The sequence below is a fragment of the Trichosurus vulpecula genome, chromosome 8, assembly GCF_011100635.1.
Source record: "Trichosurus vulpecula isolate mTriVul1 chromosome 8, mTriVul1.pri, whole genome shotgun sequence".
NCBI classification, from domain to species: Eukaryota; Metazoa; Chordata; class Mammalia; order Diprotodontia; family Phalangeridae; genus Trichosurus; species Trichosurus vulpecula.
The window spans coordinates 27,098,179-27,111,528 of NC_050580.1; the positions used below are offsets into that span (position 1 = coordinate 27,098,179).

The 13,350-nt window shown below is 37.0% G+C and overlaps 1 pseudogene; it reads right to left on the reverse strand.

Annotated features, from left to right (window-relative positions):
• Positions 1-5,351: 5,351 nt before the first annotated feature.
• On the reverse strand, positions 5,352-6,984 carry LOC118829442 (annotated as a pseudogene).
• Positions 6,985-13,350: the final 6,366 nt, after the last annotated feature.

The following is a 13,350-nucleotide window of genomic DNA, read 5'->3' on the forward strand; positions in this document are numbered from 1 at the left end:
TCTGTGAAGCTAGATTGTCTTCATATACCTTAGCCAAAACAACACACGGCAACTGATATCTGTAGAAGCAGATATAAGAACCCAGCTGTCACGTAAGAAAACTTTTTATATGAAGTCTTTCCTCATGCGCCCTCCTCCCTAATTCTATCTCTATTCTATTGTGTTCATTCCTATAAATATACATGCTGTCTCCCTGGTATTATGTGTACTCCTTGAGGGGAGCAGATATTTTATTTGAGGATAGGACTTAGCACCGTTTCCAGTACACATAGATGCTTAATATTAAGCCAAATATTAAACAGATTGGCAAAACGATGTAAAACAATGCCATTCTTCTTACCATTTTTCTTCTGAAAAAGGTATTTTTCCACAAAAAAATGTTATTGTGTAAGGGGTTTACTTTCGTTATTTTTGAATTAATACACATTTTAAGAATTTATCTGTTTTTAATTTCACGTACAGAAAATATTGATCGATATTAACCATATAAACAAAAGCTTTTGGGGCTCCTCAAATTTTTATGAATGTAAAGGGGTCTTGAAACCAATAAATTTGAGAAGCACTGCTTTAGAAGACTCATTTGCAAGTGTTTTGAGAATGGGTGGGATAAGGGAGAGATGAGAGGCAGAGTTTCATCCTGGGTCACTGAGAGAATGCCATTAACAGAAACAGGGATGGGGGAAAGATAAGGTTGTGAGTGTGTGTGTGTGTGTGTGTGTGTGTGTGTGTGTGTGTGTTTTGAATTCAGTTTTAGAAATACACAGGACTGGAGTCTTGGGGTGATATTTCCCCAAAGATTTTTATTACAAGCACATTTGGGCTGCCTTTTGTGCCAGTACAGACTAGGTTGTTTGGACCAAGAAGGGGGCAGGCAATGGTGCCAAAGTTAAGAAAGGAAGTATAGCCAGAGAGAGGCATAGCTCTCACACCCTTTCAGACAACTAACAGCTTAGGCCACTTGGCTTGGGACACCCACTGTATGCTTTCCTGTACAAATAGAATGAAAGATTTCAAGCTCCAGTTCCTTCTAGTGAGTCAACTGCCAGGAGTGTCCAAAAAAGTCTCCTTTTCCCTTTGAAATGGAAGATGAAAGTGATTGCTTACTTTCCCCAATACAGGTTGTATTGAACCCAGGGTATAGGCAGAGATTATTCTTGCAAACTTCCATTGACTGAGGACTGGAGAGAGACCAGATGGCTGACTGACTTGGGCCACCCTGTTTCAGAGTATTGATTCTGATGCATTTTTCAATTAATAGATGAATCAATAAATATGTATAAAGGGCCTATTATGTACTGGGCACTGTGCTAGGGTCTAGAAACATCTCCTGCCCTCAAGGAGGATACATTTTACTAGAGGAAAACATTTATAGGAATGAACACAATAGAAAATGGATTCAAAATGATCTTGGGAGGAGGGCATGCAGCTGGTCAGATTTGGAGGTTTCCTTATGATTATCATCAAAGTCAGAGTCCTTACTATTTTAAGTATATTATTCCTCTTCTTGTTCTTTACTATTCTCATGAAGTTTAAGTGATTTGTTAATAAGACTGAATCTGGACAGAAAAGGGAGAGACTGGTGGAATGGGGCCAATGAGAATAATAGGAAAAGCAGAAGCTCTCAAGAGTTTCATTCCCCTTCTAAGACATATTCAGATAAAATGAATCAGTAAAATTTCAAGGCAGAAATATAATTGTAGCATGCTTTAAATCGTAATGTTGTGAATTGCTTGGGGAGTCAGAGGGACCAGTTGGAGAGAGGGTCAATAAAAGCAAGATTCAAGTTCAAAAGCTGACTCATACTTATCCCTTGTCAGTGCCCTGGGAAATTCTGTAAGTCAACAAGGCAACAAGCATTTATTAAGCATCTACTATGTTCTAGGCTCTGGCATAGGTGCTGGGGATACAAAAGAAATGCAAATGACTGGTCCTATTCTAAAGGGGCTCATATTCTAATGATGGAAATAACATGCAAACAGTCATGCCTGAACAAGAAATATTTAGGAAAAATTGGAGATAATCTTGGAGGCAAAGAAACTAACAATTGGGGACATTGGTGGAAAAATATGAGAGAAACTGGAAAGTATCCAGGAAAGCCAGATGAGGAGTTAGAGAATGCCAAACGTGGGGGATGGACAAGAGAAAACGAATGGAACCTGGAGATAAAGTGTTTTGTGTGAGGAATAATAACAGTGACATTTCAGAGCACAGGCAGGGAGGATGGTGTAAGAGGGTTAGCAAAGCAGGAAAGGGCCACATAATGAAGAACTTGAAGAGGCAAAGAGATGATTTTATTCTGGAGTTCAACAAGCTACATCAGTGAAAGGAGTTTTCACACCAGGAGTCCTCCACACTGTTTCAATAATAGACCTAGTTAAGAACGGGAAGAAAGAAAGAAGGAAAATGAAGAAAATAAAAGCCATTTTACATTTCAAGGAGGAAAACTCTTTAGTGTGTTTCTTAGATGAGTAACTATTGACAGTCCATTATGTCTCTTCTTGTAAAAGAAAATGTGCTGGATTTGAAATGAGTGGTCAAAGAGGAAAAAACGAGAAGTGGTTAAAAAAGAAAAGAAAATACCAGTATACACATGGCCAAAGGAAGAGATAATATGGGAAGAAGCAATGCAGTCTATATTTGAAAGGAGAAAGAGGTGTGTGTAACTAGGGAAATAAATAAGTGCTTAGAATAAAAAAAATGAACAAGGAAAGATATGAACTGTAATCAATTAAAAAATACTAATCAGACGGAATTTCTCAAAAAATGTTCTCATTAGCAGGTAAGATATGTGGGACAATAAGATTATATTGCAAGGGGAACCCAGTTCAGTACCCTGGCCATGATACTGAAGAGAAAGAAAAGTTTAGATTGCTCTGTATTTTTAATGTCCAAAGCTATAACTAATACACCCTTATTCTTTTAGCACTGATCAGCACTGAAAGAAGCATGCTTAAAGGCAAGAGAAGAGAGAATATGAATAGAATTTGTTAGTATGAATAGATGTTTTTTAAGTGAAACACATTAAGCTCTGATTTTTGTATTTCATGTGTGTTACTCTTCCCAACAGGATTGTGAACTCTTCAAAACACTGACCACATCTTATCCTACTTTGGCATTCTCCACAGCGCACAACTCAGAACTGAAAACATTATACACAGATACATAAAGATCTGAGTTTTTGTCCATGTGGGAACTTCTTTCCTCATAATGTCCCAACTCTGGTTTACTGTGTAAGTCTTGGAGAGTTGCTGAGGTACGTTGGGGTTAGGTGATTTTCCCAGGGTCACACATCTACTAAGTAAGAAACTGCATTTGAAACCAGTTCTTCCTGACTCTAGGTCATGTCCTCTATGTGCTCTGCTTCAGTGAGCTATCACGAACACTTACACATTTGATGGATTAATTGGTTGATGAACCATTTAGCTCATAGCTAGTTAGATCCCACGATCCCAGAATAAGGACAACAAACAGTCTTTGGTAAATAGTTGGAGCGTCTTATTCTGTGGCTAACTTGCAGAAGCAGCAGCAGAGACCGTGCTGCTAAATAACAGACCTGGAAAAGCAGGACTGATCTCAGCAATAACACCTCTCATTTCTATAATGATTCAAGGAAAGGTAGAGGATAGAAGAGATAGGACCCTTGCTCAATGTTAATGGAACCAATGCAATTGTCATGGCATGACAATTGTCAGAAAGCTGTCCAACTTTAAATTGGCTACTGTTTTCTCTGCCAAGGGGGAATGACCTTTTGGCTAGAAAGATAGAACAAAAATGACTAATAGGAAGTGAAAAATATGAGTTAGCTTATAGTAATAGGGAACATAACTGCCCTTGATGAGTGGAAGTCACCAGTCCTAGAGGGACTACATCCTAAGGTGTTGAAAGAATTGGCAAGCCTTGAGTTGGCAATGGTCTTGAAAAAATTGTAGAGTATGGGAAAGATACTATTGGATTTATGAAGGGAAAATATCCCAATTAGAAAACAAAACAAGGCAAAAGGGAGGGGGTCTAAAAACTACAGGCTTTGGTAGCTTGTCTTTGACATCTACCAAAATTTTAGGACTTATTAATATTATTATTAGTTGTTGAAATGTTTTATGAATGCATTTTAGCACATTCATTTTCTCTCCTGAACCTCTCTTTTCTCAGCTCCAACCATACTACCCACCTTTATCACAGAAAACTATTAAGTAAGCAAGACTACTCATACCAGTGACCACATCCTTTGGAATAAACATTATTCCACATCCATAATCCAGTACTTGTTTACTTAAAGAAAGGTAAAACATTTCAACATCGTTGTTCTGGGACCTTTGTTGATTAGATCCTCTGTCTTTTGGTATTGTTTCATTTGACAATATCACAATCATTGTGCTTGTTTTTCTCCTCATTCCACTTCATTCTGCATCAGTTTATATATATTTTCCTATCAGTCTCTGAATGTTTTATGTCCATTATTTCTTATGACATAATAGCATTATATTACATTCATATGTACAATTTCCAACTACCCTCAACAAACGAACACTATTTTGAGTTCAGTTTTTACCATTGTAAAAGTGATGTCACAGGCATTTTGGAATAAAGGACACTTTTGTTTCTGTCACTGACTTTTTTGAGGGTGTATGCCCAGTAGTGGGATTGCTCAGTCAAATTATATAAGTAGTCAAGTGACTTTACCCTCATGGTTCCAAATTGTTTTCTAAAATTGTTTGACCAATCCAGAACTTCCCCAACAGCGTATCATGCACCTGTATTTCTAGAGCTCCTTTTTATCTTTTATTTTCTTTGACTTTTCTATTAGGTGATAACTCAGAATGTTTTATTTTTTATTTCTCTTATTATTCATGATTTGTATATTTTTTTTCCTTATGATCGTCAAAGTCTTGCATATTTTTAGTGGAACAATGGAAACACTTATTTAAAATATTTAACTGTTTGATATATTATATTATAACCCTTATTTCTAGTAAGGGATTTTTTATAAGAAAGAATAAATGGCTTTGCAATACAATTAGTGTAAGAAATTTCCACATGGGGGACCCTTTTGTTGTGTAAAAACACTATACACCTGAAATTGTTTTGCTTATAAAAGTTGCCAGTGATGCTTCTATGCACAATGATTTAAAAGTTCAACATGAACTGAATCCAAATATACAATTTATGCAAGCTATTCACAGCTAGTCAATGATGCACAACACTGACCATTTTAGTTTCACTTCATACTAAGTTGTACAAAGTAGGACTAGCATCCATGGCTTTGATATGACTTCTATGAAGTTTGTGGATGAAAGCTATTACTTTTGATACTTTGATACTATAGATATGCCAAAGCAACTGTACAATAATGTTTAAAGTGGCCAAGACGAGTGGCTAAAGTCAGCAGGGCACCCGAGACCAGCATCTGTTTCAAATAGGCTCAAGATGACTGTCATTGCCGCCTCGTCATTATTGGGACTATGGAAACCTTTGTCACTATCGGTGGTGTCTAATCCAACTTGGGAGGTCTCACTAAGAATAAAAGGACTGTGAGAATATGGATAGCTCTAGGGTTATCTTGGATCTGCTCTCATAAGAGGCCAATGGAAGGAATATCTGGAATCCCTCCATCTAATGTCTTTTTGCCTCCTGTGGAAGATGCATCTGAGAACGGTGTGCTTGTGATGCACAATGGGTGGGAGACACAGCTGGAAGGTGCAGATCATCTGGTCCTATTTATCTCTATGACCTTTTCTGGGATCATTTAACTAGTTTTCCCTGATCCAGGTCTTGTGACAGCTGGAATTCTAGGAACAGTAGGGTGGGTCCTTTTTTTCCCACCTTCTCCAAAGAACAGTATGCTCTCCATTCTGTGGAAGAAGCTGTGAGCTACGGAAAAGCAGAGCTCCCACTTTCAAGCACATTCACTGAACATTCTAGTGTTGGTTGAGAATCCTTTGACCAAGGGTTCATGAAACTGAATTAGTATCTCCTCAATGTCATGAAAGAACTAACTTTGAATTTAAATTTGAGGCAGTTAGCTGTAGTTTTTTCTCTTCTCTGTAAAACCTGTCTATAGCAGATCCTGCACCATCTTGATGAAAACATCCATAACATGATGTGTCTGTGAGTTCTTGTGGTAAATGTATCAGGATAGTTGTCACCCTCTGGTCCACAAAACTAAACTTCCCATCAATTACATTGTGAAAATCATATTCTGTAGATTTTCCCCATTCATTGACTATGGAATAGGACAAGGATGTAACCATCAAATTGCTACAAGGCAGATGAGGTTACAGCCTTTATTATCTGGTTTATTATCCTTATCAAGGCCAATTTTTGTGGCTGGCCAGTTTTTAAAAATACCATGCCATGGATGGTACAGAAGCTGTTTTCGTCTGCTTTTTATTTTTGGAGAAAATTGAGACAAAGTCTTCATCTTCAATTTTGACTAAAAGATATTTACATTTTATCCTATAGTAGAATGAACTCTGACTTCAGAACATAGTCTTGATGGTCCAAGGACTTTATCTGTTTTAGCTGAAAGTCCAGTTTTTACATCTATTAGTCTTACTCTTGGAATAATATCTGAAGAAGATAGTTGTTCCTTAACTTTGGCAATATCTTTAGGTTGTAGGTAATCAGATAAATTCTAACTAATCATTCTGGCTATAGTTGAGGATTTAAAAACAGGCCCTGAAACAAATAGTTTAATTTTCCTCTGCCATATATGATGACAAAGAGAAATCTATCTGTTGCCCTGAGAATGAGATGTTTTAGCTCATTATCTCACAGAAAAATAGGCTCTGCAGTGGGTTGGTGACATCTCATCATGTTTTCACATGTTGAGCAGTCATTCGTAATACAGTGAGCTTATTTAATTTTCTGTACATTGAATTGATGTTGGTACCAAAGAAGCTAGTTTATCAATAAAACAGTTCATTTTATGTTGGCACTTTTTTCATCAATTTGATAGTGTGCTTCCCTGGCAACAAACTGTAACATTAGGCTGGAGGGTTGGGATGCTAGATCTGTGAGAGGAAAGGTTCCTTTCTGCTCTGTGCCCCCAGATAGGTCCTATACCCTTGTGCTACCAACAACAGGATATGAAGAAATGGAAGGACAGTGTCAAGCACAAGTGTTTATGACAAATGATTTTTCCAGATGAAGTCTTTAACACGATAAAATTGCATATTCAGAAACAGGAGTCAGTAAAACCCATCTGGAGTAAAGAAGTGTTGGGGGGTAGGATAAGGACTGAAAGTTCCTCTTTATCTTTATTTTTAGTACAGCAGTTATCTGAGTGAGTACCCTGTGAGGGAAAACACCACAAAGAAATACATGACAAAGGAAGAGTATTGTACTTTCCTTAAACCTCCCTCTTTAGCTTATGCTTCTCTAGTCACCTGAGAGGCATGAGTTTGAGGAGGGGAAACCATAGCTGTGGCTACCTATTGCTCAATGTTGCCTTACGGAAGCTCCACTGTCTCCCATATATTTTCTCTTCTTTCCATGATTTCTCTTGGTCCTGCCTCAGTCCACACAAACATACAAATATGTGTGCATACATAAATGTATAGATACATAAACAATACATATGTATATGCACACATACATATATGTATGTATGTGTGTATACATACACACATACACATGCATACATCAGGAAATGAGTAAAAAATACCAAACAACTCAAAGTCTATGCAGATCTATGTCATTCTTACCCTCTTGTGTCACATTCATATATACCAATTACATGTTAAATTACAAAGAAACTTTGGAGAGGAACGTACTTATAGGTAAGGAGGGAGGAAGGGAAATAAATAACCTTGGGTAAGTCATTTAACCCTAATCACCTCACAAAACTACAAACTTGTACACTCTAAATTGACTGCTTTTTTTAAGCCATCTCAGTGAAAAATCACAAGAATAGAAATTTATAAGTAGAGAGCTAACTTTGAAATTTGGAATAAAAACATGCTTCTACTTAACAACAAAAGTATGGAAGACAAATAGGAGATTAGATCATCATCTTATGCTGAAGCAATGAATAATTAATCTAGAATACAACTAGGGCAGCTAGGTGGCACAGTGGATAAAGTGCCAGGTCTGGAATCAGGAAGATATGAGTTTAAATCCAGCCTTAGACACTTACTAGCTGTGTGACCCTGGGCAAGTCACTTAATTCTGTTTGCCTCTTTTTCCTCATCTGTTAAAAAATGAGCTGGAGAAGGAAATGGCCAACCACTGCAGTATCTTTGCCCGAAAAACCCCAAATGGGGTCACAGAGAGTCAGACACAACTGAAATGACCGAACAACAAGAAAAAAAGAGTATATTACATTTGGTGTTAATTACCAATGAGTATTTATATCTGTTTTGACATCATTACTTAGTTAAATTCCTTCTTTGCAAATTTCCATTGCATTTTTGTTTCAAATTTCAGGCCTCTTTGTAAAGAGACTGAAAAGAGTGATATTAATTTCTCAATAAGTAATGGAATAAAGAAACTAAATGATTGAAGTTGAGATTTTTGAAGCACACAAATATTTATAGCCTCTAAACACCACTAATTAGTGAGGCATAAAGTAGGAAAATGAGAAGTGGGGTGATATTAAGAGGAGGAATTTAAGCTAAATGCCAATGATCTCAATTTCACTCTGGAATAATCTTCATGGAGGACAAAAATAGATGCGATCATTTGCTGTAAATATGCAAATACTCACCTACAGAGAATCGGGGGCAGCATTTCCCCACCTCCTTTTTTTAGGTAGATCTCTTAAAATACCCATCATTTTTCAGTTCGTAGGTTCATTTTCTTTGTACTTTTTAAGAAGCAAACAACTGTAGTGAAAAGAACACTGGTCTGAGAATCAGAAGAGACCTTGATGTATCACCTGCACCTGACTCTTGTTAGCCAGGCAATCGCGGGGCAGTCACATCACCTCCCCAAGTCCTAGTTGCCTCATCTGTAAATTTGATTTTTTATAACGTTTACACTTCCTGCTTCAAAGTACTATTGTGAGAATCAATGAGACAATGTGTGTAAAAACACTTTTGCAAATCTTCAAGGGTTGTATAAATGTGAGTTGTTTCATTGATCTGAGATCTCATCAGTGTAGGCACTCCTTCCAAATGTGCAGATAATACTCGTAATTAACATTTGCCAAGTACTTTAAGATTTATAAAGCACTTTATATTTTATTATTATCACGACTCTGTGAGGCAAGCACTATTATTATTTTACAAATGAAGAAACTGAGGCAGATAGAGTTAAGTAAAATGTCTTTTCCAAAGTCATACTGCTGGTAAACGATTGAGGCCAGATCTGAATTTGGGTCTTCCTGACTCCAGGTCTAGTATTCTATCTGCTGGATTATCCTTGTCTTCCTGTACTGGCTGACTCTTGTCTTAAGTCTTCTCTTAAATCTTCCTTTGGGGGTACACTCGATGTACTAATGTCTTTCTCTTGGACTCTTCATTTCATGTACACCAGTACAGCACATGGGCTTTCCATCTGCTATCCCTCTTACTGAATGACAAGCTCCTCTTCTTTACTAGCCATAAATCTTTTTGATTAGAGTAATATGCTGCAGTCTTTCATCATTATTATTTATTGATAAAACTTTATTGCATGCAGTGCCAGAACATGCATTACTTCAGAAATCCTGGACTTCTAGCAGTTATGATGGACAGTTTCCATCTGCCATTGCCCATTTTCGATAGAAAACAAAACAAAATTAGTTTTAGTTTCATCTTGCAACAGATGATGAATGTTTTCATTCTGCAATTATTTCCTGTTACACATGCTTCCTTCGCCATGCTCTGTAGTCCTGGCAAACTGACTGCTTACTCTTCCACATATATGACAGACACTCCATTGCCCACCTCTGGGCCTTTGTACTGTTGATTCTTCTGCTTAGAATGCTTAGATGCTTAGAATGTATCTCTTCTTCACCTTCACTTCTTTGAATCTTTAATTTCCTTTAAGACTCGCTTCAAGCTACACTTTCTTTTATGGAAAGATTTTCTTGATCCCCTCATCTGCCAATGCCATTCCAACACATTGTATATTTGCATATATATATGCATGTGTGTATTTGTGTGTATATGTATATAATGTATACACACATACACATACACATGTTTTATCTATACATATGGGCTATATGTGTGTATTTGTATGTATATGTACACACACATTTTATCTATACATATGCACTATACATGTATCCATATTTTATCCATACATATGCACTATATGCGTGTATTTATGTATATATGTATATAATGTACACAGACATACACATATGCATATTTTATATATACATATGCACTATGTGTGTGAGTATGTATATGTATATAATATACACATATGTGTACATATTTTATTTTTACATGTGTACTACATATGTATGTCCATGTGTATATATTTTGTACAGACACATACGTGTGCATATTTTATTTATACATATGCACTATTATATGTATATTTGTGTGTGCATGTATATAATGTACGCAGACATATTCATATGCATATTTCATTTATACACATACACCATATGTGTGTGTATACAAACTTTATTCCCTTTACTAAAATGCAAGTTTTTTTGAGGAAAGGAATCCTTTTACTTTTGTCTTTATACTCCTAAGTCCTAACATAGTTAATCATACAGAGTAGATACTTAACAAACATTTGCCTATGACTTATATAACTACGCAACTGAACAATCATTGAGCACCTAGGAGAAGCAGCATAGGGTAATGGAAAGAATGCTGAGCATGGAGCAAAGCCACTTGGGATAGATTTCTAGTCTTGCTGCTTAGTAGTTCCCTTATCTTGGGCCTGTCGTTTCATCACTGGGCCTTGGTTTCCTCACCAACAGTATGGTTGCAGTGCGGATGATCTGTCAGGTCTCTTCTATCTCTAAATTCTAAGATGTGCAGGTATTGTCGAAGTAATCCCTATCTAGTTCATGGCCTAGTTGGGAAATAAAGCACAGAAGCAGGGAAAGTGAAACTGTATACTAATGAAAGAATTCATATATTCCCTCAATCTCATTGCCTTTTGTTCTCTTCTAACAGATTTTCCTCTATTTCAGCATTTTCATGTCTCAAACAAATAAATAATTTCATTAGAAAGATTCTTCATCATGGTTTGGATTTCTCCTAGTCTGCCAAAACAGAGGATTTTTTTCAAAATGAGTTGTCTCGAACACCAGTTTCACACCCAAATTGTGCACTCATCTTAAGGTTATAGAACTCATGCATTTGTATTTCTACTCTCTAAAGTTGTCTTTCCTTTTTCATAGGGACGTCTGTTATATTAGAAGTAGTCACACATGACCTGCTAGAAACACCAATGGTTTTGGACTCAACCTCAGTTGAATCCCAGTTTGACTATATTCATGCTATGTGACTTTGAACAAATCATTTTATGTCTGTAGTCTTCAACTTTCTCATCTGTAAAATGAGGTGGTTGGGCAAGATGATCCCAAAGGCCTATTCCAACTCTATATCCAGTAAAATTTATTAATTAGATTATATTTTATGGGCTTCTCAATGTAATGGTAATAAGTAATCTTGGTCCTTATGAATCTATACATAGGGCTCAGATCATGTTATTTCTATGGACTTTGGAACATGTGTAGACATTATGTAACGTTCCAGTCTGGTAACAACATGGTGAAGATTGTGATCATTTAGGTAAAAATACTTGTTTATCAGAATCTTTTCCTTATTTTGGCTGAATCTTTCCTGCCTGGCAGTGTTCTGGTGTGAGAAAAGAGACTGATATAAGAGGACATGCCTCAGAGCTAAAATGTGGTCTATGAATATGGGGGGTTTTGCCTCATCGTTTGTTCTTTTATTTTAGTTGAAGGAGGTTTGGAAAATAGAAGTTGGAAGCCGGGTCAGCATCAATTCCCATAGGAACAAGGAACAGTTGTTAAGAGTCAGCCAATTAATAGCTGAGTGAGGGATTTATGCAGCATACACACTTGGGTGTGAACTTGGTGGCACTAATGTTATGTAGAGATTGTGTTAAGTCTGAACCCACTTTCCTCAGAGACAAAGATGGTATAGGGGAGAGTACGATCCCTTAGTATTGAGGGGAAGAATAAATATCCTTTGCTATATCTTCCAAGTAAACATTGTTTTGTAAAAGCTAATTGATTTATGTTGGCTAAATAGAATTGGGGTATTAGTCATTGCTGGCTAACAGTGGCGGGAGTGGGCAACTCACCAGAATGGGGGATCAAGACTATAGCATTGAACAAATATAGTTTTCTCCCTGTTCAGGATACTCAAACAATCCTAAGTTGGGGAGATCTTGTCAGTTGGTCTCTGGAGGAGTGAGACCAAAGTATTTGCTGATAAAGCTCGGGCTCTTGGGTTTGGGGTCCCGAGTATAGATAAAGATTGTTATGAATGTAAGGAAGCAAATGATTTGCAGTGTGTTTATCAGATTCTATGGAGCAGGGAGGATCAAGCTGGGTTTGGGGGCATGGATATGCAAAGGAATGGAAGAAAAATGACCATATCCAGGGTTAAGAGTCAAGGAGAAGAGGGACAATGCTCACACTTTTGTGTTCTGTCTCTTTTTCTAGCCAACTTTGTACATAAACTATACCAGACACCTTGTAGGTCTTGCTGTGACAGGTATTATCTTCTTACATAAGCCTGGATGAATTAAATACATCTCAGGTGGTTTTAGACATTATTAAATTCTCAGAAAAATATACTTTTGAATTTTGCCAGAGAAATGAGAGTGGGTCTCAGGCTGAGCCTTTCTTTTTGTTCCTTCCTTTTCACAACTGAATAGAGGACAGGGAGGCATGGACTTGGGGGATAAGATGTTCTTCAAACACATCCCCCCAAAACAAAGAGAGCCTATTTCATACTTGTCCTGATTTCGACTTGGCTGGTTCTTAAATTGAGTGTTGATTTTCTTTCCAATGAATTTGGCAGAGTAAGAGATGGGTTTTTCCCCAAGCCTGCCAGTGCTAGTGAAAAGAGTCCATTTATGTAATGCGGATTACTCAGCCACCACCCATAGTGATTAGTCAAATTGCCAGGGACTTTCTTAAATAGGAGGGTTATGTCCACTTTAGAATGTGGGCGATTTTGATGACCCATTTCAGACATATAAAAGAGATGTTACAAAATACATTTCTGAGTAGAAAAGACCATTTCAACCCTGCACGTATTGTGTAGGATGGAATGATTACAGTTTATGTGGAACTGTGGGCATCATAAAACTCAGATCCCAGTTTTAGCATTTTCAAATCAAAGAAGCAATATTAGCATATGTATTAAAGATGGAGTAATTAAATCTAGGAAAAAAAACCATTTACTTGTATTCCCAGAATGT